Source organism: Myodes glareolus, chromosome 3, assembly GCF_982192425.1.
Source record: "Myodes glareolus chromosome 3, mMyoGla1.1, whole genome shotgun sequence".
NCBI classification, from domain to species: Eukaryota; Metazoa; Chordata; class Mammalia; order Rodentia; family Cricetidae; genus Myodes; species Myodes glareolus.
In genome coordinates, this window is record NC_142028.1 from 87659138 (window position 1) to 87686638 (window position 27501).

Genomic DNA, 27501 nt, shown 5'->3' on the forward strand with positions numbered 1-27501 from the left:
GATTCCCATGCTGCCACCCTGTGTCTTGTAAAAACCAAGATAAGGTATTGTCTTCAAAAGATACAGGGAGTTGGAGGAAGAGAGCAGTCTGGTGAAACGGAGTAACAGAAAGGCCTCTGTGGCATCATACATATGGGCTTAATCTTTATCTGGAGTCTTATGTGAAAGTTTACCTGGTGAGAAACAGAAAGACTGTAAATGGATGGAGCCCAGTATAGTTAAAAGTTGTGAAAGGAGAGTGTGGGGTGTATCTTGGCCTGAAAAACATCTTCAGATTAAAAGTGTAGTTCTTTCTTGCAACAACATAGACATGCAATGATCTGCCCAATGAAACAGAGAATTCTGCATTATGACAGCTCATGACTCTCTGTATCAGTGAGGGGTCAACCAGAGACACAGAAACAAGCACTGTTAGATTAGTTGTATGTGTGTTTGTGTGTGTCCATGTGCATGTGCATTTGTATGCATACACACACATATACACACATAGACACACACACATATGTCCTAGTGACTGACTTTTCACACAGGTGAATATATAATGTATGTAAGTATATATTTAATGAATGCATATGTGTTATTTATTTAGTCAGGATGATGCAGCTGTGGGAACAGGTTAAGCTCTGTGGTCTCACATTTTGTGCTAGAGCTGGAAGGTCTGCTCAGCGGGGCATTATGAAGGGAAATGGGTATAACAGAGAGATCAGAAATAGCATAGGATGCCAGAGAATGAGCAGAAGCCTCAGAGAACTTACTGGAACCTTGGTGTCTACAGTCTCTCAGCTTGCTGATGTGGGTGACTTTAGGTAGAGTGAAGTCATTTGGGTCTTGAACATCTTCCAAAGGCTCATGTCCTAAATCCTTGGTTCCCCAAGTTAGAGTTAGTGAGAGGTGAGATCTAATGAGATGTTCTGGGTTGCTCAGAGAAAGGCCCTTGAAGGTGCTTGTGGGACCTTGGTTTCTTCCCCTCCTCCTTTGCTTCTGGGCAGTCAGATAAACATCCTTTTCCCATCATACTCCTGTCACAACATGCTTGCTGCCTCACCATAGGGCCAGGGCAACATGGCTGACCAACCACGGCCTGGCGCTTTCACATCTGGGCCCCAAGGCCAATCTTCTCCTTAAGTAAGTTGATTATCTTAGGTACAAACTGACTGAGCAGCATATGGAGGGGGGTGGGGAAGCGAGGAGAGAGCAAGGAATACAGGGCAGTTGCAAGTCACAGTGCTACGTTAGGCCAAGTGACTGAGATCTAGCCAACAGCATTCTGGATCAAAAGGGTTAGACTTCTCTATCTCCAAATCTCCCAAGTCCTCTTGGGACCACTTAACTGAGAAATATGCTAGAGACTGTTTTCTATGCAGCATCCTTCAATCTAGCCATGTTAGCATATTACAAAACTCCCACACTTTCAGGAAATGACACAGCAACTGGGAGAGAGTTGACTTAGCTGTAGAAACCTCAGAAATCTAATTGGTCAGTATCCCAGTCACTTTAGCAAAGGAGGGCTTTTAGGATGCTCACACATCAGCTCTCCTCAATGCCTTTGTTCCTCTGTCTTTCCATTTCCTAAAACCAGCTGTAACATAAGAAAGTGTCTCCATAGCATCTTCTTTGCTACCAAACAATCAATATATTTGCATCTAAAGATTTCTAATAGGAAGGCATCATTATAAGCAACAATTAAGAGCTGACAATAGAAATTAAGAGTACATGATGTGCCAGGTCCCTTCACATGCATTATCTTGTTGGATTCTTGCAATAGTCCTGAATGAAAAGTATTTGTCTCCTGATATAAAAGTTGAATTTCAAGGAGAGTGACTTGCTCAATGTCAAATAGCTGTTATGTGATGGAGTAGATATCTGAATCCCAGACGTTCAGTTTCGGAAGGCAACCCCATCACCACCATCAGACATCCCAGATAAAGGAGCTGCCACATTGTTAGGAATCCTCTTTAAACATTTACGGCAGAGCTGCCTGCTATCTAGGATCTCCCCCTTCTTTTAAGTTGGCAAATATGTGACTTTATGTCAAGAAAGAGGGAAACACAGATTACAGAGGGAGTCTGAGAAGATAAAATGAAACAAGGAGGTAGATAGGAGGCACCAAGGGGGTGGATTAAAGAAGGGGGAGAAAAGGAAAGGCAGGATAGCAGGGAAAATATTTCCTGTCTCGGAAAGGAGGCTATGGATCAGTGGTTAAGAGCACTAACTGCTCTTACACAGAGACTAATTCAGATCACAACTTGTGGCAGAAGGCTCACAAGCACCTGCAACTCCAGTTCTAGGGCATCTGCCCTCCCCACCTTTTTTAGGCCTCTGCATTTAACTGCATGAACACATGTGGTGTACACACTCGCACAAGCACACATACGTACATGTAAATAAGAATAAATCTTAAAATACACCTCTTGCCTCAATACTATTTCCTTACCAAGGAGAAAGGCATAATGGCTGACCTCCGATGGCTGCAAATGAAGATAAAGCCGGCAAAATCAAATGGACGTGATAAACAAATAGTCAACAAAGGAGAACTTTCAAAGGGAACTGACGAAAAGCTAAAAATAACACTGAGGAATTGGAACATTAGCTTCAGCATTATGCATCATGCATCTGGGCCGCCTCAGGTCCCTCCAAGGGCAGGAGATAGGACAAACACACAGTTGAGCTTGGAAACCTTGATGTCACTGAGCCTACACTGCTGCCCAAAGCTCCAGTAGGTAACAGGCCTCTTGCCTGTGGTCCACTGCTGCTGTGAGTTGGTGGCCTTCAGTAGAACATCTGTTTTGAATTTCTTCTCATCCAGCACAAGACTGCTTCCTCTGAGGTCTAGTTCAAATCCCCCCGCCCCTGTCCCTTTCAGCACACTTTCAAGCATTGCTTTCCTGGTTTTTTTCTCATCTGTTACACTGGTGGTCAATTGTTTACCTACTGAGCTTTAAGTGAACGATCGTATCCTGAGCTTTTCTGGTTTGCCTTACTGTCATTGCAAGTGCCTGAGGGTAACGCTGTAAGACTTAGAGCCACTACACTGGTCTCTCCTTTACGTCCCCCATGCTGGCTACTAAGCCTGGGTTGCCTTCCTTTCAAAGGATGCTCAGTGCTCACCTTTTCCCTCCAGCCCTACAGATTGTACTCCGTTGCCATCTCTTCCTAGGAACGAGCCACCTTTGAAATATCCCCTTCTCCATCTTTGGGGGTCACCTAACTTCATAGCACTGCACCTTGACACCCATAATACATCTCAGTTTCAAAGGCACAGGCTTGCGGCAGCTGGGGACGTGGTGCTCTTCAAGCTTGCCCCTGGATGTGGGTATCCAGGACTCCAGCCGCTTTCAAAGTCATGCTTCGTACAGACCCAAAGAAGTCCTCAGAGAAACCTCTGTTCCTAATAAGTTAGTTTACCTGCTCGCCATTCCTAACTGAATAAACCAGGAGAACACAGCCAAGTCCCCTGACCTTGACTCAGGAAGGAAGAGAACTGTCTCATGTTTAAAAGGTGAGATTTTGAAATAGGATAATAAGGCCACCACACATGTGTGATATATCCATTCTTCAATGCTATTTGGGGGTATATTGATCTTCTCTGAAATCACAAGTGATAGATATTATTCTTCCCATTTTGTAAGTGTCCCTACAGAGTCTGGAAGGACTAAACGGACACATGGGACCACAGCCACTTTGTGGCAAATTTAAAATTATACTGACTTCCTGAGTGTAGGCAGGGCCCACTGCCATAAAGGTTCCATTCCATTTGTATTTACTGATGTCAAACTTTGTGGTCATTAGATAGTATTTTTTTTTCAATTTCTGTCTATAGCTTCAAAGATTTCTGAGAGATTTATTAGACAAGCAACCTAGAAAATGTATCTGTTTCTAGAAGAGGCTGTTCCGCAGTCTTCCTTAGAAAACCTTACCCTGTCTTTCTAAATTCACCCCATCTCAGAGAATAGCTGTGTGGATAAAAAAAGCAACAACAAAAGATCCACTTCAGGTCAGCGTTGGGTGGTCACCTCTTCTACCCATTGCGGTGAACTGTAGGCTTTCCTCAGGTCTGGCGGCTGCAGAGCGGGTAAGCTCATCTGAGCACCCTCAGCAGCTACAGGGCGAGGGCTCTCTGGCTACAACAGCGTTTCTCAGTTAACTCCTCTCATTAGAGGAGGCTGGGGCACAAGGCAGTGGAACATGCCACTAAGTCATAAAGGATACGCAAAAATTGACAGCTGAGGAATCCCAGCCCCCTCCTTCGTGGCTGTTGAAACTCGAAGGAAAATGTTCTCAGCCTCCTCCCTGGGTCACTTTAAGGACTAGTGGCATTTGAGTCTCTTGGAGTAATTAATTTCTTCTGTCTTCAGCGGCTCCTCATATTTTAAATGATTTTTTTCACAAGGCTCACATCCTTTGGCCTCCCAGTTCTCTCTCCACTCTCTTGCTCCCTAAGGTCCCATAGCGAATAGCTCTTCCTGCTTGTATTTGCTTGTACCCTCACATAAACTGGAAATGATAAATATATTATCTGGGCTTTTGAGCAGACCATTGTTTAATTTTCTATGCCTGTCTGGCTGGGGAAGAGATGAATATTACCTTGTGGAGAATAAGACTTCTCTTCCAGCGAAGGGGGGCGGGTGGTTGGGCGGTAATCTATGGCAGAAAGGCAACACTCTGCTCATGCTAATAGGCAGAGCAGCTAATTAAAAGTGTTGGATGGAACATCCATCCACCAGTGTGTGATTCATTCAGCACAATCCCCAGTAAACAAGAAAAAGATATTAGAATGGATGCTTCTAATTTGTCAAAGGAATGAGCATTTTCAATTGTACCTTCCAGGCTCCTGTATGAGGTTCATAATTCAGTGTTGCCATCATTTAAAAGTTTAGGAACTCAAAATGATGGTACCTGTCTCTTCGCCTCATAAATACCCAAGTCTGTTACTTAGGTGGGAACATTTGTCTTACCTATGGTTTAACTTTACGGTCTACAATCAACCATGCCTTCTTCCCTTGGTAAATGTATTGGAATGGCTGGCATTTGAGAAAAGACAGCTTACATTGTTGTTTGTAAGTGAAACCAGCCTGAAAGGATCTGTTAGGAGAAGCTAATACATCCAGACAGGAAAACCTGAAGCTCCTGATGATATTTACTAGGTACTTAAAGAAAGAAGAAGAAGAATCAATACTTTTTCAAGTACAAACAAACCAGACCAAAGGAAAGTCTCTTTACATGACAACTTCCAAAGATTCCATGAGCCCTCTAACATGTTTTAAGTACAACAAGACACACACAAGCCATCATCACTTCATGAGCACCCAGACACATTTATGAGCCACCTTCCCCAAGATAAAGATTTTTCTCTCATCAGAAGGATCAGACTCAAGTGTTTACCTTTTGTTGTGCCAAAGAATCCTTCAATCATGAAGACTTAGAGTTCTGGTTCACCACCATGTCTTGCTGAATACTGAAACCAAACAAAAGATGAGAATGAGAAAATCTAAGCTTGAATTATTTAAGGATGTTCTCTCTCCCCCAAGTCTACCAGCCTCATTTCACACACAGGCCCAGAGAATTTGGACAGTGATAGAAAGGTCACTACCACTGTCACCATTGACAACTCAACGAACAGTCATTACCAAAGGTATTAGTCTAGACCGGTACAGCATGCCTGCTAAGAGGGGGTCAGGATGTTTATAGATCTTTTTGAAACTCATGGTCACACCCTTTAATCCACAGTTCGCCTGGATTATTCACCTTCTGGATTAGTTCTATTTTTCTTTTCCTTCCTTCCTTCCTTCCTTCCTTCCTTCCTTCCTTCCTTCCTTCCTTCCTTCCTTCCTTCCTTCCTTCCTTCCTTCCTTTTTCAGTTTTTCGAAACAGGGCTTCTCTATAGCTTTGGAGCCTGTCCTGGAACTAGCTCTTGTAGACCAGGCTGGCCTCGAACTCACAGAGATCCACTTGCCTCTGCCTCCCTAGTGCTGGGATTAAAGGAGTGTGCCACCACTGCTGGCCTGGACTTGTTTCTAAGGAAACCTTAAGTGCAAACCCATATTTCTATGTTTAGCATTGTTATTTGTAGAGGGAAATAGTTAGTGGAAGCCTGGTGTCATGAGTGGTGGGACTTCTGCAAGGCACGGTATTATGTATATTTAAACATAAGATTAGAGATTATGAAATATAGAAAATATGTTTTCATGACGTAGCAAAATTGTTGCTAGAGTTTGAACTCCCCTATGGAGAAGCTTAAAATAGAACAGAGGGGACCTCTGTGGCATAATTGTAGGTTTTTCTCTTTTCTTTATGTTTTCCAAAATTTCTAACAAAGATCTCATTTTTTTTTTTGCTAAACAGAAATAAATGTTTTTCTACCTCTAACATCACAATTTCCATGCTACCCCCCCCCTTATTAAGCCGAGATTTCCCTCTTCTGTGAGTCCCTGGAGATCAGCATTCTGAAGGTGTCACCTGGCACTGAGTTACCCATTTCCCACCCCACCTCCCTCTCATCATGGGCTCCCCTGATAAAGTCATCATTCATCGTTGACCTTTGCTTCCCAGGAGCCTAAACCAGAGGCTGAGCTGTCACTCAATCAACCCTTGCGGCATAAAGAAACGACCGAGGGATTGGATAAACACTTCATCAGTGGGAGCCACTCAGTCAAAGTCATCATGGTAATCACGGGAAGTTTCACTAAATTCACAGAAGAGAGCAGGCAGAGAAGCAGCAGGGTTCACAGGCACCAGTAGGATAGATGGAGGAGAGCCTGAAGTTTAAAATAACAAAGCCCCGAATGTAGTGGTCTACCACAGCCTAGGCATCTTTTGGTGTATTCCAAGACCAAGAATCTGTTTCAGACAAGGATACGTTCTTATTACCATTCCATTACAATCCCATCCCTTTACATATTTGTGGTTAAAAATACATAAACTAGGTAGGTGTTTGTTATTAGTTTTCATCAGCAATGGTTGTTTGACTCCCTGCCCAAAGGGATAGATTATACTTCTGTTTCATTGAAATTCAATTGAATCTATTTATAAAACTATTGAAATATACACAGGGCTTTAATTTGTGGTTATATTTCTCTAGAGGAAGACCTGATAATTTGGGTAAACTCTGGCAAATGACTGGACCTTTATAATGCTCAATTTTCTCATAAATAAACAGATTTATCTTTCTTGAGTTTATTGTGAAAATAGATAGTATGACAGAACACAGGAAGTTTCAAAACAGACTTCAGGCTTATGTCTTTTTTACATCAGTACCTGGCACTGTGGACCACATGCCCACCTTTGGCTTCAGTATGTGCCATGACTTCCGCCAGGGCCCACAAGCCTTAGCTCATTTTGCATTCTTCATATTTAGTGTAAAGGGCTCTCATTTTTCCACTTCCCAATTATTATTTTGGGGATTTTTTGTGAAACTGGTAATATTGTATTTTGTTTCACTTTTGATTTTAGTGAAATCTCTTTTTCATTATTTAGCTGAAGGTTTATGTGTGTTGTTGAAGATTTTGAAGATTGAACTATCTGTATCATTGATCTTTCTCTCTTTTTTTTTTGTCTGTAGTTAGGATTCATTGTCCACTTCAAGGATGAGAAGATTCAAACAGAAACACCAGTAGCATGTGAGTGTAGACTCAAACCCAGCATGTCTAGTTCCAAAGCCTGGTCCCCTCTAACTGCAGGGATCCCCAGCAAACCAGCCTAGACACGTATCATGTCACACTGTATTCCTGGCTAGACTAGGCTTGAACTCTCTTTACTCCAAGTTACCCTTAAGTGATCTCCTCTTGATTCCCTTATGAACTATTTCAATCATAAAGTCGAATGTAGATACAATTATAAAAGAAAAGCATGTACTTCCACCAGCCTGGCTGGATTTGAGCACTCTGCCTTCCCATCTATGCTCCAGGTCTTTCTCTTTTCGGGATTGAACATTGTAGATGTAAGCACACTCAGCTGTGAAGGCTCTCTCAGTACCACAGTGGCAATGGCTATCCTAAGTCACAGTGTCTGTATTACAGCCTCTAATACACATTCGCATCTATAAACAATACAGCCAGGGCTGAATGTTTCAAAGCTTTTTATAAGTGCTATTCAAACTGCAGGTGCCCATCAGGAGCCTGTTAATTTTGTTGAGTATTATTGTGCCAATACAAATGGATACCAGACATTGTTGGTACTTCTAAGGTACATAGGCATGAGAGCAAAGTCAACACTGAGTTTACCAAGGCAGAGAGAAAATGGATCTTTAATATTATCAAGTCTCTTAGGTTGCTCCATAAGATGATGGCTGTGTTATAGTAATCCCAGATTGCTTCACATTTTCATGTGACCATACCTTTCAGGTTGTCCAATCATTACTTTTAAACTATTTTCAACTATGTGTGGTTGTGTGGCTTGCTAATGGGTGTGTGGGCATGAGCGCTGGTGGGGCGCTAGAGGCATCAGATCCTCTGGAACTGGAGCTACACATGGTCGTGAGTCTCTATTTGGTTTCTGGGACTCAAAACTTGGTTTATTACGAGTAAAGCATGTTCTCTTCACCACTGAGCCATCTCTCCAGCCCAAGTCTTCCAATCTTGCAAATGCAAAATTCATCAAGGTATTTTATTAGCCCTTCTCTAATTACTTTGTGAGACAGATTTCTTCTGTATTTTAGTGGCCATGTATGTTTTTCCTTTGGCCATTTGCTTTTCTTTTTGCCCCATTTACAATAGGCTTTGTGTAGGAGGGAGACAAAATGAAGCAAGTCAAAAAGCCCAAATGCCTAGTCTGTCAGTCCGATGGAGAGCAAGAAAAGTCAGAGCGGTGAATCAAGAGTTCTGGCACTGGGCAGGAGCTCACGTTTAGACAGGACATTTGGCAGACACTAGAGAGTCTTAAAGTCAGTGGAAGCACAGGGCCTGGGAAGAGCCCTCAAAGTACAGGAAGCTTCACAGTGAACGGAAAGTGATAACATTTGACCGAGGGATGTAGCAGAACACGGGAGTTTGCAATTATTAAACCCAGTCCCATCTGTGTGCTTTGGTTAGCAGACCTCAGGTAGATGTATAATTTATAAAATTTACAATTATTTCTAGTTCCAGTTTTGACTTTTCACTTTGTTTATAACAATATAACATTTAAAGAATAATTCTTTTTATTGTCTGTTTGTGAGTGTTTTCCTGGCGTTTATGTCAGTGTGTTATGAATGTGCCTGATGCCCACAGAGGCCAGAAGGCCACACTGAATCCCTCGAAACCAGACTGGGAAATGACTGTGAGCTGCCATGTAAAAGCTGGGGATCAAACCTGCGTCTTCTACAAGAAGTGAGCCATCCCCGAGCCATTATCAACCACTGAGCCATCCCTCCTGCCCAGCTACATTTCCAGAATACTTTGTAGGCAAAAAGGCATATAAATATTTGTCTTTAAGGTAGGGGATTTGTCTGTTTTATGCAATAAACTCTTAACTATGAATTATCTATGTATGTGTATAGATCTATGTATAGACTTTCAGTTCCTTTTAAATAGTCTATGGTAATGACTCTAACATTTAGTTTACTTGAAATTAATGATGTTTGTATGATACAATGTCAGTATTCCACCTCTTTTTTTTTTGGTATAAATATGTATTATCCAGGTAACATTTAGTTCTGGGTTCATCATTTCAATACTAATTTGTGATGATTTATCTACCACATACAAAGTTCTCAAATCTTTTTTTTTTTGAAAGTAATTTTATTAAATTATAAAAAGTTTCCATTTACGCCCCTCCTCCCAACGCCCTCCCACTCCCCCCTCCCTCTCCTCCTCCCTCTTTGTCCCCAAGGGCAGTCAGGGTCTCCTGCCCTGTGGGAAGTCCAAGTTCCTCCCCCCTCCCTCCAGGTCCAGGAAGGTGAGCATCCAAACAGACTGGATCCCAAAAATCCAGTATATGCAGAAGAAACCAGTCCCAGTGTCATTGTCAATGGCTTCTCAGAAAGACTGCAGGCCAGCCACATTCAGAAAATCCGGCCACATTCAGAGAATCTGGTTGGATCACATGCTCGTTCAGTCACGGTCCATCTGGCCTTGGTAAACTCTCATTAGATCCGACCCCTTGTATCAGTGGGTGATAGTATCCCTCGTTCTCAAATCTTTAGAGTCTGTTTTTGTTCTCAACATCTTATTGTGCTGGTTTTATTTCCTATACTCCTGTAAATGCCCAAGCACTTCCATGACTATGATTTTATCCTGAGTGTTCACAGTCAATAGGGCCTAGGTAGGTCCACCACCGCATTCTTCCATCTACCTGCTCATCACTGTTCATTCCTGTCTACACTGACAGGCTGTCAAACACTGCTTTGATCATGGGAACTTAATAATAAACTAAACAGGCAATGAAGATGGACACAAACTATCAAGCAATCAGGTCTAGTTATGTTCTGGTGGCCCCCTATTCTGGTAACCCTCCATTCTGTCTTACCCTTTTCTGTGGCCTTATACATGATGTAGGCCCTAGACCAGAATAACACTGTGGATGGTCAGTTGGGAGCATCTGGAAGCCTGGAAAAGTTTCTGTTCTGAACCGCTGGGGATAATCTAAGAGTTCTCTGTAGCACTCAATGCAGATATTTCTCAATCTGCCTGTTGACATCACATACAAGAATTAAGTAAGTGTTATCCTTGCTATTTATTCCATTCATGATGGAAAACTTTTAACGGAGAGGCAGGGTACATGGCTAATGAAGAAAGTGTTTGCTGCTAAGCATAGGGACCTAAATTTGGATCCCTAACACCTATATATAATGCAGGGTGTGGCAGCATGCATCTCTAACTCCAGCACTGGGAGGACAGAGACAGAAGGATCTCTGGAAGGCATTGGCGAAGCAGCCTGTCAATAAGTGTGTTTCAGGTTCAGCAAGAGACTGCTTCAATAACTAACGTGGAAAGCAACTGAGAAAGACACTTGACACCAGCCCCTTGTCTCCAGTCCTACACACATGTACACACCTACAGGCGCACACCTACTAGTACAAACACACATACCACACACAAACACACACTCATAGATCCAAACAAACCGGTGTCAGTAGAAAGTTGCTGTTTGAACATTTGTCTCACCTAGTTTTTACTTCTTTGGTAATTGTCAGAACTCTGGAAGAATGTAGAACTTGTTTACTAATACAATAAACTTTGTATAATTCTAGACACATCATTTTCTAAACTTTAGCTAGTTCTTCTAATTGCAGATGTGTTGTGCTAAGCACTATAATGACAGATCTTGACACAGTGACTTCCGTACGACAGGTAGAGATGAAATGGTAAGTCCATAATAAAGCTTGTTACACAAATTGTGATTATAGATACTTGCCTAGGATGTCTAAGATACACTCATGACCCATCATCTGACCAGAACCACATTTAGAACCACATCATCAATGTAGCCATCGTGACCGAGCTGGCTAGAGGCGAACATAAGGTCCATGACCACAGGTCCAGCTAAGGACCCTGGACTTTAATACTGTCAATATACAGGAACTAATTATATCTCAACGAGAGCCACTGTATGTGAACAGCATAAACAAGTCAGCGGTATTTCCCGTGAATAGCTCTCAAAATTCTACATCCAGCTCAGCGGGGTAGCAGAGTTGGCACGTGCACTAATTGTACCTAGAGTTTGCCAATTTGTATGCCTCCAACCACAGCAGAGGTACACACGGTAAAAACCCTTAGAGAAACCAATCGCAGTTTGAGATTTCTCCGCCGAGCACCATGAGACTTCTTAGCTTTCCTGAGTGTGGTGGCCGCACATCCATCCTATCTGCTCCAACCAGACGGTAGTTAGAGAGCTGGAATTTAAACAGCCCAAACCGCATGCTGCTCTAATCCACAGTGACGGCGCAGCTGCCTCTAGAAGAGCGACTGTGTCTGTGTCTCCAGGCAGCCAGTGAGCAAGCGGAAACATTGTTAAGGTGTCAGGACACTGGAAGACTTTGACCTCTACCGTAGATGAGTGTTGCTGTATGTGTGTGTGCTGCATGCACTAATGAGAAAGATGCTTAAGTTAAATGCTTGTGTATTGGAGACTTGTTGACTCTGCGGAAAGGGTTCTGTAGTGGTTATAATTACTAGAACAGGCCATCTTTGTTCTTCACATAAGAGTTGGTGAACAAACTGCATTTCATAGGCCTCAGGGCCCTACTTAGCTTTGAAGCACTGATCCACCCAATGTATTTATTCACATACTCATCCACGCATCTATCCATGTATCCATCTATTTATCCTTTCATTCAATAGGTGTTTATGAATCCTTCTTACATTCCACACATAGTTTTAGACACTTGTTTTTAATTATTTTTTTTTACATTTTCATTATTTGTTGCATTTCTGTGTGTGACCGTTTTGCCTCTAGGCATATCTGTGTGCATCATGCATGCCTGGTCCTCATAGAGGCCAGAGAGGGTGTCAGATCCAATGGAACTGGAATTAGAGATAATTTGGAGCAATTATATGGGTGCTGGGAATTGGAGAAATTGCTCAGTGTCTAAGAGTGCTGGCTGCTCTTCCAGAGACCCTAGGTTCAATTCCCATCTTTAGACACTTCTAACTCCTGGTGTTCACAGTCATGTGAGGACAGCGTCACACTGAAAGAATAGAGCTGAGAACCGTCTATAACATGAGGACCCGGGTGGAAGACAGTTCACCTCAAAGCCAATTTTACCAAAGCAAATGAACGTAACTGGTCTACTGCCCTATTGCCCCAGCGACTGCTTCTTTAGCACGTCTCCTTCTCTTGCTCCCACAGCTTGCATTCCCCCAATGTCTACGGTCTCTACCTTTGTCTCTATCTTGTACTATGAACCTATTTGGCTCTGACTTCCAGTACTTGTACCCTCAAGCTTTCCCCATTCTCCAGGGAGCCTCCTTCTACGTGCCAATCTCTGTTACCTGGGAGCCCCAGCCACATCCCTGCAAGCTACACGAAGCAGCCTGTCTGATGAAGGCATTCTGAAAGGCTCCTGGGCAAAACAATCACTTGGCCCTATGACCTAACATCTCCAGATGCCCCTGGAGCTACAAATCCCAAACATGCCTGCCGTGCGTGTCTCATGGCTGCAATTAAGAGCAGCCGGGCTGAAAGCGGATCTGCTGACACCACAGCCCGACAGGCTTACACAGAGGCTGTAAAACACCCTCAGCGGAGCACCCCAGTAAATCGTCTCTCTAATTAGTTTATTATTTCATTTGAGAGATCAAATACATAAATAAAATTAATAAACCCTGCAGAATAAGCGAAGCCCGGGAAAGAAAAGTATTTCTCAGGTCATTGCCTCCCATGCAAATATTACATGCTAGAATAATGTTAACACAAGGGAAGCTGCTCTTGTTGCTTTATAGACCAGAACAGACCAGCTGCAGCAAGTGTTGGGGGCTGATGAGCCTCATATGGGTCAGAAGCATGGGCGCCATTCCCTACTTTGTCGCTATGGGTGGTATGACCTTGAACAAGTCAGTTCCCTCCCTCATCCTACCAATGGGGTAGCTTACTCATGAGTAAAAGAAGATGGTTGTACTGTACCAGATGTTTGTTCCGGCCATGAGATTTTCTCATTGGGAGAATTAAGTAGAAACCAAAAATGGTATATTACAAACTGTCAATAAAGAATGCATGATGAAAATACAATGGAACCTGAAAAACCATTAGACTATTCCAGGCCAGAATGGACGTGACTTCAGAGAGACTCTAGGTAACATGTAACCCGAATCCACCTTATCATGAAGCATAAAGGGGGAGAGTTCACCTTTGTTAAGGGTTTTTTATATGCTAAGACCATGTGCAGTATGTTCACAGATCCCCCATGAGAAGCAAGAGCAGAGGGAATTAAAAAGTATCAGATTTATATAAAGCTTGGCTTTCTAACTCCTCAGTGGAAGGCTTTCTGTGAACAGTGTCTGGTAGTTCAGGCTGTCACCAGGACTCCAGGCAGAGCCCGCTGACTCTGGAGAGGTCCCGTGGGTGCCGTTTGTACAGCATTCAGAGGTGAGGCTAGCAAATGGAATGGAATGGAAAGGCAGATATGCCAGTTTGGGGATGGTTCCCAGTGTCAAAGGGCAGCAGAGTGACTAATTCTTCCTTTACATGAAAACCCTCATTTAACAGAGACTGACAGTGGGATTGACCTTTGACAGCTTACCGCAGCACCTGTTTCCCTTGGTCCCCTTGCATGGACAGCATCTTCTCTTCCACTAGTATCTAGTGACTGACAGCTTGGTTCAACTCTGCAGGGCTACCCCTGATGGTAGCCTGGCATGGTCTCTGTTGTGGCTATGACACTATCTAGCTCCCCCTCTGGCCAATCCTGTTTCTGCACCTTCCTACATGCAAATGAACTCCAAGTCAGCTTCAAGGAAAAGTGGCCTTAGAGTGCGGCAAAGCCCTTGGAAACAAAGATGCAGGCACAAGCCATTCAGGGGATGCCAAAGAAGAATACTGACGGACTTGTGCAGAATAAGATTCGCGAGGACAATCAATCCTCACAATGAAAAGTTACTCTCAGATCGTCTGGGCAAAAATCACTGACAGCAAAGACATTGTGTCACACTGTTTAAATCTTTCTGTTGGGGGAAAGTGAATCCAGAGGGCTCCATGAAGGAGGCAGGTTCCTGTGGCCGTGGCAGGTTGGGGACAATGTGGTACAAGCCCGATTTCTCTCCAAGAACAAAGGCTCTGCTGCCACTGAAGGTTCCTCTCTGTATGTAATGCTGGCTTGCCTCAGTTTCTCTACTCTGAAAACAGGGCTGACATAGGCTGATTCACAACCTTGCAGGACTACTGTCACCATGTACCGCTCACCTTGAGCCCAGACTTAGCAAACCTTTCTCTAGAATTCTCGCCAGAGATAAAATGCAACAACAATATTTCAGAGCAATCACTTTACTCAAGGTTTCTTTGAATCTCTTTTGTAGAGTCTTTGGTTTGTTCCTGACCTCAGTTGGAGACAGTGTTATGGCTTCTGGTGGATAATAATGAAAGAGGGGTCTTGTTAGCTCCAGGACTAGAAAGAATGAGAAACTTGGAGGGAGATGTGACTATGAGATGCCCTGAGGCCTGGAGAATCCCCATCTCTCAGATTCATAGCCTACCAGCTAGAGTCGCTGTAGTTAGGGAGGAAATCAGAGAGATTCCTGGCTTCTCAGGATTTTGAATCAAGCCTTCTCCCCTCCCTCCACTTCGGAGCAAAGGGAAACTGATTTATAGGCTCAGAGAGACCTGTCCAGAAATTGCTATGTTACTCATTCGCGTGACATAAACAGGTAAGGCAATGCAGCAGTCATTCCTTAAGTCATGTATGCAGTATGGAGAATGCTTAGCCCAGATGAGAGAGAAACTAGTGTTGTACAGTGGAGATGGGATCTGCTGAGGGGAAGCCCCAGGAGTTAGAGAACACAGTGTGCTTACAAGACATCTATCGGAAATATTGGGGAAACCATTTGACATTCTTTAAAAACAAGCAAAAAAAAAAAAATAAACCAAACCAACCCAAAAAACATTTGGTTGGTTTTTGGTACGGGTGTGTGTGTGTGTGTGTGTGTGTGTGTGTGTGTGTGTGTGTGTGTGTATGAATATGGAGACCAGATGTCAACATCAGGAGTTTTCCTCAACCACTTCTCCATCTTACCTTTTGAGACAGGGCCTCTCACTGAATTTGGAGATGCCTGATTGGCTAGACTGGCTGGCCCACAAGACTCAATTGTCTCCCAGTCTCTACCATCCCAGTGCTGGCCTAGGCGGCATTGCCATACCTGGCTTTTACATGCGTGCTGGAGGTCTGAACTTAGCGATTCATGCTTGCATGGCAAAGACCTTCCCAACTGAGCCATTCTCCAGTTATTCTCCTGAGTAACACCCTGACATTACAACTCTTTTCTGTTTTTTTCTAATGACGTCACTTTGTGATTTAGATTACTATATTCAGTATTAAATTTAACTCTCGCATTTGAGACAAATACCTTAAAAGTGAGAAAGTAGAAAGTCAAGGAGGAGCTGGTGTGGTGGTGCATGTATTTGGCCTTTGATGCATGCATTTAATCCCAGCACTTTGGAGGCAAAGGCAAGTAGGTCTCTGTGAGTTCGAGTCCAGGCTGGTCTAGAGCTAGTTCCAGGCTAGACTACACACAGAAACCACCCTGCCTCAAAAAACAAAACAAAACAAATAAACAAACAACAAAAAAGAAAGAAGGAAATAGAAAATCAAAGACAGAGATGTCCCCAAAGTGATGTATTAATAAGAAATCAAATAGGAGAGGATGTGGGGTAAAGGGAACACTTCCCCGTTGCTGATGGCAGTGCAAACTTGTCCACTCACTTTGGAAATCAGTATAGCAATTTCTCAGAAAATTAGGAAACAATCTACCAGCGATACCACTTTTGGGTAGATATCCAAAGGATGCTCAATCATACCACATGGACATGTGTTCAACTATATTCATAGCAGCATTATTTGTCATAGCCAGAACCTGGAAATAATGCCCCTCAATCGAAGAATGGATAAAAAGGATGTCGTCCATTTACACAATAGAGTACTACACAGTGGGAAAAATAATGACATCTTGAAATTTGTGAGCAAATGGGTAGATCTAGAAAGCATCATATTGAGTGAGGTAACCCAGACTTTAAAAAACAAATATAATATGTATCACTCTTAAGTCGCTTTCAGATATAAAGCAAAGAAAACCAGCCTACAATACACAATCCCAGAGAACCTAGACAACAAAGAGGACCATAAGGGAGACATACATGGATCTAATCTACACAGGAAGTAGAAAAAGACAAGATCTCCTGAGTAAATGGGGAGCGTGGGGATCATGGAAGAGGGCAGAAAGGGGAGCGGGGTGGGAGGGAGGGGAGTGGAGAAAAATACACAGCTCAGTAAAAACAATCAAAAAAGAGAAAAAAAAAGAAAATAGGATCAAAGAACTTGTAAATTAAGTTCATTTTTTTTTTTTTACTGAGCATCCACAAAGCACCCAAACATACATGACTCAACTCTTTGGTGTCTCACTACATAGTGCATTAGTTTGTTATATACTTTAATTAATTATGGTAATTTCCCTCCAAATATTTTCTACCATATGGCTTTTACAAACCATAACATTATTCAATGTTGAATATAGGAATATTAAGATATAATATGTCTCCAGCTATGTAAACAATCACTGCTGGGTTTGTGTTCTTTTCCAGTATGCATATGATCAATCTTACTGGTAGTACACTCTTCTGTTTGAGGGCACTGTATACAATGTTAAAATGGCCTAATTAAAATATAGAGGAACCGAGAGAGACCAAAGGCTATAATGAGAACTTGTGCGCGAGTCCCAAAACTCAATCGGAAATGTGCATGTAAATCCTCATGTAAATTGGCAGCATAGGGGACGGCTAGAAGCAGAATTCCTGCTGAATCCTTTGGTTCATAAGAAGGCAACAGCAGGCAGTACAAGCCATATGCCACCTGAGTGAAATAGACCCACTTTGAAATTTCACTGTGTGAACTAGAACAAGCCCCCCAACACGGGCCCTGGGTCACTGGACTCCTCTTTTGGAAAATGAAACTACACCAAGAGTCGGAGCGAGCATGGGGATTGGCCAGGGTTTGCATCATGGAAGCACAAACTGGTGGGGTTCTTAGATCGTCTGTATCCACGTCTTTAGTGGATCTAGAAAATTTTGCCTTGTGGAGTAAAATGTAAGACAAAGCAAATGACCAATATTCGAAAACTCAGCTTATTCTAGAGTCGAGGTATCTGCTCTGGGGATTTGGATTCTTGGCACATTGTGTATTTACTTATCTTTTCTCACCCCCCCCATACACGAGTAGCTAGGTAAATTTCTTCCTTTAAATCACTTCAAATACTGTGTAAAAATTTATAACCTTAAGTCAAAGTAAATTCCATGCCATAAACTTAAGACATGGGCTTGAAAGGAAATTTGAGGTTCACTACAAAAAAACATAACATTTGTTTAAACCTTTGACCTGCCTCTAGGCAAATTCATCCTAAGTAAATAACTATGGACAAGTATCCACACTCCACACCGAGGGCGATTACCTGTCTCCAAAGAAACAGCTCCTGGACAAAGATCTAACAATAGTGACCTAGATAAATGTACTTTTCTGCTCATATAAGAAGCTATTAAAACAATGGTAAAGAGTGTTTATTGCCATCAAATATATCCTTAACATGTTAAGTTGGAAAAACAGAATGGCAGGTTGTTCATTCCGAGCCTCTATTTATAAAATGTACTTAAGTATACAAGGAAAGATAAAAATAAAATACATAAATTTTGTGAATGCCAATTCCCAAATAGCACTAGGAAGAGGGGATCTTATTGTCTTGTCTTTGCTTACTTTCATTCCCTAAAGTTCACATCACGAATGTCTTTCCTATCTTAGAAGGCACCGGCTATCTTAAGTTTATATTAAAACCCATGCTATCAGCAACATGGGGAAAACAATATTTTGGAAAAAGCATATCGCTAGAGAAATATTTGGCAAATGTAATAAGTTTACTCTATTAAAAGTTAGGCCCAGCCTCCAAGAGGAACGTTTTGATGCCCCCATGGATAAATGATGAAAGGGCATGAATAAAATATTTAGCATAATGAATAAAAAGCAGATGAAAATAGTCATGTTCAAAATCAAGCAAACACATGAATATTAATTAAACAGTTGTGGCTTTTAGCATTTTAGCATAGTTTACATAAAAAGCAATAACAACAATACTTAGCACTAGCAGGAAGAGAAAGGATTTGGCACATGCTGTAGGTAAAAGTTGAAAATGGCACAGTGTGTTTACGTGGTGCATGAGCAATGTGGAACTGTAAGCTAAAAGACTCATAGCTTCTGACTGACGGATTTCACGTCTGGGAATTTCTGACTAAAGAAGTCTCTGAACACACAATCTATATTCTGATAAAAATGTGCCATGTCACATTATTCATGACAACGGAACTGGAAACAACTTAAATGCCTATTTGTACAGGAGATAGTGACATTGTCATTGAACAATAGTAGAGCTACCGAGACAGTGTTAATGAATACTACATGAGGGGACAAGAGGTTCAGCAGATAAGAGCACTTGCTGCCAAACCTGAGGACCCGAGTTCAATCCCTGCAACCGCATGATGGGAGGAGTGAGCCAATAGTCTAAAGCTGTACTCTGACTCCCATGTGTATGTCATGGATCAAACACACACACACACACACATACACACACACAAATATAAGAAGAGCAAATGATGTATGGTAAAGGAAATGTATATGTGTTTTAAGTGGACAAGTATGAATTACAACAAATGTGTTTAGCACAGGTACACACATAGAGATCACACACACAAAACACGCATACACATCACACATGTTACACACATGTCACCTATCATCATACACATCAAAGATACACACCTCTTTCCCATACACATCACACTTACTCACACCACACATGTATCATACACACACATATCACACACACCACATATACACCACACACGCATCTCACACATGCTGTAGGAAGTCTTACAGCCAGTGGTTATCTGCCCACTGGGGCGTAGCCTCTTATACTATATAAGCCAATGTAGAGCATGCATCTGCTCTCTTTTCGGTTACTGGATTTGGTTTCTGATCTCTGTTCAAGCAGATGATTCTGATTTGTGAATTTACCCCTAAATAAATAACCATCTATTTCTCAATTCTGAGCTAGTGTGGGATTTCTTTTAAGCGTCCTTTCACACAAAACACACGTATACAGCACACAAATATACACACACAACACAGACATACCTCTCTCATGTATACCATAATAACTCATAGCACACACATATCACCTATATACCTATCAAACACATCACACAGACATAATATATGCACCGTCTTTGTCTCTGTCTGCCTGTTAGTCTCTCTGTCTCTCCGTCTCTCTTCCTCTCTCATACCCACATATACTCATGAGCAGAACATAACCAAAAGTAGTAAGAAATTATGCAAGAGAATGTTTAAGGACGTTATCTTTGGCTTGCAAATCTGACATTTTCCCCCTATATTTTTGAAAACACAGAAAACAACTCCTTATAATAAAAAGGGGAACTGATCTCATGTGCCTTTAGGAACATCCCAAGTGAAGTCTTCCCCAGAGGAAGCTGCAGGGGCATTTGCCGACCCTCCTGTCTAAGTCAAAATCCTTGGGGATAAACGAGAGCGAGGATGTGACTTCTGAGTCGGGCCCAGCATGTTCAGCTGGAGGAGCCTCGCGAGGGAAGACAAAGATAAATGGCATTTCCTTACTCTTTGGATGTGGGTTCAGAGGGAGAAGAGGGAGACTGTAATAAGAATAAGAGACATCAGAGCTGGATACCCAAGTGGATCATGTGATACAACTCACTGCTTTTGCTCTTCTTCACTCCCCTCTTCTAGATCTCTGAAGCAAATCGGGGAGACAGCTATGGGGCCAGCACGGGGGCAGCACTCTTGGGACTGGCCTTGCCGCAGCTCCTTGTCTCCTGTAAAACTGAAGCTGAGAGAGATGTGCTGTATGGGTGATACCCAGACCGTGCTCCTGCAACCCAGACATCTGAGTTCTCAGCATGCTTGCTACCTTACTACTAAACCCTTTGGGATTTGGTTTCCTGATCAATAAAATAAGCTAATGAATATGCATTTCCCATAGCTACATTGAGTGGCCAGGACTATGCGTGTCATGAGTTAAAAGCATGAACATGATAGAGCCTGGCTCCAGCCCTATGTTAGGTTCTGGCGGAGAAAGCCCTTGAAGCAGTGTAAGGCTGGAGGATGACCTCATGCTTCAGAAACTCTGTTCAACACCCAACTTTTGGACTCTGTGCCAGCATCTATTTCCCGTGTAGCCATGTCTTCCTTTTCATACCGTATGGCTGGTCTTCTGATTGGTAATGTTTCTGTTCTCTCTCCTCACTGCCCCCTTTTCTCTCTCTTGTCTCACCCCTCCCTCTTTCCAACTGCTTCTCATGTTCATCTTCAGGTGTCCCCAGATAAAAGTGATTTACACTCCATCTGTTAAAATCCCTATTTTCTTATGAACTTTCCCCATGTGACAAACAACACTCTATTCTTTAAGTGACTTATACAGAAAATTGAAGCTATCACTAACTCTTCCACCTTTATCCTCCTCCTTTCTCTCCCCCCACATCTCTCTTTATCTCTAGCACATTTTTGGGTACATTGGCTCTTCTTTGAAACAAACAGTCAGACTCCAGTAATTTCTCACGGTCTCTCTTGCTCTGGTTCTAGGCACACTCTATTACCCCACCTTGATTACTGAACTATGGTGCTTATGGTTACCTACAACTTCTCATTGTCCCTCAGTGTTTTCTCAATAAAGCATCTACTCTGATTCATAAGTAAACAGTGACACTAGCCGAGGAAAGTTAACAACTTACATGTCTACCAACTGGAGAATAGATATAGAAAATATGTGTGCAGTACACACACACACTGGAATATTATTTAGCTGCGAAAAGAACAAAATCCTGTCACTTCCAACAATATGCACTGGACTGGAGAACATTCTCTTAAGTAAAAGAAACCAGACGCAGAAGTGTTTTCATGATGCCTCTCATACTTAGAATACAAGATATCTGATCTCAGAGATGTTGAATGAGATGTCATATGTTACAAAGCTAGAGAAATGATGCCAGAAGTTTGATGTTTTCATTATAAATAAATGACAATTATGGGGGGCTGGTGAGATGGCTCAGTACATAAAGGAACTTCCAATGGAAGGGTGGTAGCCAGAGTTCAATCCCCAAATTCAGTCGTCTGAACTCACATGAAAGTAAAAGGAAAGAGTGCACCTTACAAAGTTGTCCTCTGCCCACCACACATGCGCTGTGGGACATGAAAACCCACCCCATGCAAATACACAGTAATAAGGATAAAATTCTCAAGAACGATGGTTGAGGAGGCATATATACTTCATTCACCTGCTTTAAATGTAGCACAATATACACACACATTGACATATTATACAGCATCCCATTAATATGAATAATTTTAAAACAAAATCTTTATTGATAAATAATTCATATAGCCCATCATTTGCCAATTTATAAGATGCAATGACTTTTAGAGCTGTATATTCATAGGATTGTGAAGCATGATTTTTATGTTTTTATGTAGCAGTTAAACTTGGGGGAGGGAGGGATGAGGGAAAATGGAGAGAGAGAGAGAGAGAGAGCAGTAAAAGCCAGGTGTGCTCCTTTGATGATGCTCCCTGCACAGCATGCTCTATCGCTGGTCCTTCCTGGGTCCCACAACAGCTGGCCACTCTTCCTGCTTTTGCAATGTCTTTCCTGTAAACTGCTTCTTCCAGATATGGCGCACCTTACTTCCTCATGGTCTTCAAATCTTTGCAGAGATGCCCTTTCCTTGTTGGAGGACCTGACCCCTCTGTGTAAGGCTAGGCTCGCATTCCAAGCTTGCTGAGTTTGCCTCATTTTGAGGGTTAGTACTCATCATAGTCAATGTGGAATGTGGCCCAAGAGTTGGCCAGAGTGCAGACTTTGGTATTGCCCACTGCAGCCTGTCCAGCATGTCCCCTATGCTGCATTCATGTACTGAGTGCCACCTTGCATCTCTAGTTGTTTATCTACTGTCTCCTCTGTTCCTGCGGTGACAAAAGCTTCCCACGGCAGTGATTCCTCTGTTTGGTCTTATTGTCACGTCTTCAGAGACAAGGCTTATTTGTCTGACATTTTCATTGTATTTACTTTAGTTTAGTTGACTTAAGATGGTACTGGGCAAAGAGCCCAGCCCCTCACACATTAAGAACGGGCTTTAACACTGAGCTATGGCCCCAGCTCTCCAGCACCACTTTTATAAGAGACATTTAATAAATATTCACGAGAGACATCAGAGATCCCGCCCCAACCCCCAGCAAGTCTATACTACGCAGCACAGCAGCTGCTGACTACATACAATGCTTGGGCGCTTGAGGAGCAACGAATAAGACTGAGGAATTGAATGTTCGTACTTTCTCTTTTAATTAATTGAAATTAAAATGAAAAATAGAAGCAGTTATAAAACTTTTCCACTAAACTCAGCTTTATTATTTATAAATAATAATAAATTTCACCTTAGCCGTTGTTTTGTATAGATGTGAAACTAAATGCTTTTTACTCTTCTAATGTGGATTCTAGGAAATGGAAGGTGCCACCATATAGCTTGCATTATTGGCTAGTTCTGCCATAACTTCTTCCTATCTGAATGGAAAACAGTACACACCTCATAAGAGTATGTTGAAGCTTAAATGAGGTAACACAGGTAAAGGACCTATTATAGTGCCTGGTACATGGTAGCTGCTAAATGGGCCTTAACTTCTCTCTATTGTATCGTTATTATTGTTATTATTATGACTGCTGTTGTTGAACATAGGGTGCAATCAGTAAACATACGGCAACAGCAACAGAATACTCTTGGTTTATTAACTAAAGATATGCAAAATCTCCACGTAGACTGAGATTTAGAGGGATAGAGGAACAGACGAACTAAATAGGCCAGGGGAAATTGCACGTGCTATATGTAGCAGGAAAGAGTCAGAACTCAGAATTGGGTATTTCTTCTCCAAAGTCTGTGTACACAGTAGAGTGTTGCCTCTTAAAAAATTCCATCAGCTGAAGTGAAACTCACAAAAGGAGACTAAAGATCCAAGAGAGAGTTCCTCAAAAGCAACTTGGAAATTGAATTTGATATAACAAAACTCAAACTCCTTGTCTGAAGACCCACCCCCAAGAGAGGTCCGTGGACATTATTTGGCATATGAGAACACCATTGTAACTTGTTTGTTTTTCCTTTCCATTTAGCTGTGATGCTAAGCGGTGGCACATGCATATTCTGAACCACATGGGTGGAAACACAGTCAGCAGACACAACTATGTGAATTCCATGCTTGCTTTTATGACTGTGTCTGTGAGTGTGCTAGTCCAAGAATCGCCTGTGGTGGCCGAGAGCTCAGTTCAGCATCTTCAGACTAAGGTCTGAGGACCACAGAAGGCCTTTCGTGTGTCTGCAAAATTTTGCAGTTTGGTTTTACTTCCCAAGTTGCTCAAGCATCATAAGACTCAGCCAATTCAATGACTTCTTGATAGGAGCAGTGGGAAGAGAGGGGGATAAGGAGATAAGGAAAGAGGTTTTGGAGGCTCTGGTGTGGTGTTTATTGTTCCAGGTTGAGACCCTTACTACCAGGGAGCCAACAGTCACCATACTTGCCTAGGATCCGGAGAGCCCAACAGCAATCCAAGAATGGAATAGCCATTCAACAAAGACAAGACTGGATACTGACACTCAAGCATCATAATTCCAGATGCCAGAACTGACAGATGCACCAAAGACACAAACAGGAAAAGTCAAGACATTGCACCTATACCAAAAGTCAGTAATCATGTTGCAGTAGGCCCTGAGAAATGCAATATCGCTGAAGCATCAAACAAGGATTTCAAACAACAATTCCTCACAATATGCCATAATCAGAATGCTAAGCGTACAGAACAAAGGAAAGATATTCAAAACTGGCTCAGTAACACATAAAGGCAGGCCCATTAGCATAGCACCTGACTTCTCAATGAAGACTCTGAAAGTAAGGAGAGCCTGGATGGGTGCTCTACAAACTCGCAGAGACCACAGATGCAAGCCCCGCCTACTATTTCCGACAGAACTCTTAATTACAATCAATGGAGAAAGAAAAAAATTTCATGATCAAACAAAATTTAAGCGATATCTATCTTCTAATGAAGCTCCACAGAGCCTCTATAAAGAGAACTTCAGTCTGAAGGGGCCAACTACACCCAGGAAAATACAGGAATAGACAATTTCAGAACAGTCACTTAAAAGAAGGAAACACACACACACATACCACCACCACCACCATCATCACTAACAATCATGAGCAGAAATGACAGACACCACCACCATCACCATCATCATCATCACTAACAATCATGATCAGAGAAGACAGACACCACCACTACCACCACCACCACCACTGCTGCCACCACCACCACTGCCGCCACCACAACAAAACAACTGAAATCAATAAACACCACTCATTGATATCTTTCAACATCAATGTTCTCAAATACCCAATAGAAAGGAACAGACTAACCGAATAGACATGAAAACAGGATCCACAAACACACCTCACCATTCAGGATAGGTATTGCCTCAGGGTAAAAGGATGAAAAAAAGATATTTCAGGCAAATAGACCCAAGAAGCAAGAAATTGTTGCCATTTTTAATAAACGAAGAATAAAGGTTAATGCAAAGCTAACCAGAAGAGATATGGAATGACATTATACTCATTAGAAAAAAAATCCCCCAAGAGGATACTGCAATTATAAATGTTTATGCACCAAATACAAAGATACCCATGTTCACAAAGGTAAAATTACTACAGCTAAAAGTCACACACTGACCTCACACACTGATAGTTGGTAACTTCAATAGCCCACTCTCACATATATACAGGCAATCCAGACAAAAACAAAGCAGAGAAATGCTAGAGTTAAATATTGTCATCAATCAAATGGACCTAGCAGACATCTACAGAATGTTTCACCAAAACACAAAGAATGTACTTTCCTCTGATCAGTTAATGAAAAATTCTCCAAAATTGACCATATACTTTGATATAAATCAAGTCTCAACAGATGCAAGAAAATTAAAGTAACATCCTGTATTCTGTCTGACCACCATGGATTAAAGCTGGATATCAACAGCAGAAAGCATACAAAGCCATGGAAACTATGTTCAAGACTGAATGCAAAATAGGTCAAAACAAAAAACCAAGAAAGAAATTAAAAACTTTTTAGAGTTAAATGAAAACGAAAACACAACATACCCAAACCTATGGAACACAATGAAGGCAATTTTAAGAGGCAAGTTCATAAAACTAAGTACCTACAAATAAGAATTGTAGGGATCTATTAGTAATTTTGCAAATATCTGAACATTTTAGAACACCAAGAGATAACAATCAAAAGAGAAGATAAGAAATAATCATACTTGGGGCTGAAGTGAATAAAATAGAATCAAACAAAAACTACACAAAGAATCAATGAAAAGAGAGTTGGTTGTTTGGTTTGAGAAAATAAACAATATTGACAAACCCTTAGCCAAATCTACTAAAAGACAGATTTAGAAGATTCAGTTAATAAAATCATAGACAAAAGGGAGACATCACAACAGATACCCAAGAATTCCAAAGAATAAGGACATACTTTAAGAATTTACACTCCAATGAATTGGAAAATCTAAAGGAAATTGCTAAATTTAATCAAATAAGAATTTTGAATAGACCCTCAAGTTCTAGCGAAATAGAGGCAGTAATTAAAAATCTCACAAATAAAAAGTTTAGGGCCAGATGAATTCAGTGCAGAATTCTACCAGATTTTCAAAGAAGAACTAACATCAATACTCCTCAAATTATCATGCAAACTATGAATTAAAGGAGCATTCTCAAGGCACAGGAGTCTGTGTGGAAGAAGACATAGAAAGATTGTAGGAGCCAGAGGTAAGGGCTGACTCTGAGGAAACGGTATCTTCCAGATATAGCAGGACTGACACACGTAAGAACTTCCAGAGGCTATGGCTGCATTCACAAGGCCTGACAGGGTCACGGCACTGGAGCATGAAGTGGACAGCCCCTCACCCTACCAGGAAGCTCTGTATAATTCATACCTGCTGATAAAGCGGAAAAAGTCTGTTGTTCCCAATGGAGCCTCACTGGAGTCTACTAACCACACTTCAGGGCAGGCTGCATTGCCAGGCGTAGGTGGCCAACAGAAAACCAACCCAATGGTATTTTTCTAGACTTTTTGTCTCATTTTGTTTTGGTTGCAATTTTTTTTTGCCTTATTCGTCTTTTCCTTATTATTTTAATTTCCATTTTGTTTGTTTGTGTGTGTGTGTCCTGTGGGAGTTTTCATGTATGTGTTTTTTGTTTTTTTTGTTATTGTTTGTTTTTAAAGAGAGAAGGAAAAAAGAAGATGATAAATTTGTATAGACAGATGGGGAAAGATCTGGGAGGAATTGAGGGAAGAAAAAATGATCAAAATACACTGTATTTTTTTCAATAAAAGTAATTGAGAAACGTTGCCCATCAGAATAGTTAACTTTGCTCTAGAATGGGACTTCTAATGAAATTGATATTTCACTATGTTCTTTCTTCAGTTTATATGGCAAATTGATTAGAAGGAGTAGGAGGAGGTTAATTTTGTCCAGGTATTTTGAGCATCTTTGATAATTGCTAACTTGTTATCTAACATTTTCCTTGGATTTAGTTGACTTATTAAATAGAAATGTTTGTAAAGAAAAAGAAAGGAAAACAAGACATGTGTGCACACATGGGGAGAGAGAGAGAGAGAGAGAGAGAGAGAGAGAGAGAGAGAGAGAGAGAGAGAGATTGTTTTGATGTTCTGATGTGATGATTATGGTCAACTACCTTGAATTGCCCTGAAAGGCTTGTC

The 27501-nt window shown here is 41.7% G+C and overlaps 1 protein-coding gene across 3 annotated transcripts in view; it reads right to left on the bottom strand.

Moving 5' to 3' along the window:
* The window catches only part of Dab1 (DAB adaptor protein 1), a 1122840-nt gene that overhangs the window by 575704 nt on the left and 519635 nt on the right, over positions 1-27501 (bottom strand). For all 3 annotated transcript variants that reach the window (XM_085686340.2, XM_085686342.2, XM_048453230.3), the window contains one exon: positions 5383-5455. The gene's annotated coding sequence lies outside the window, so the exon portion shown is untranslated. The remainder of the gene's footprint in view (positions 1-5382; positions 5456-27501) is intronic.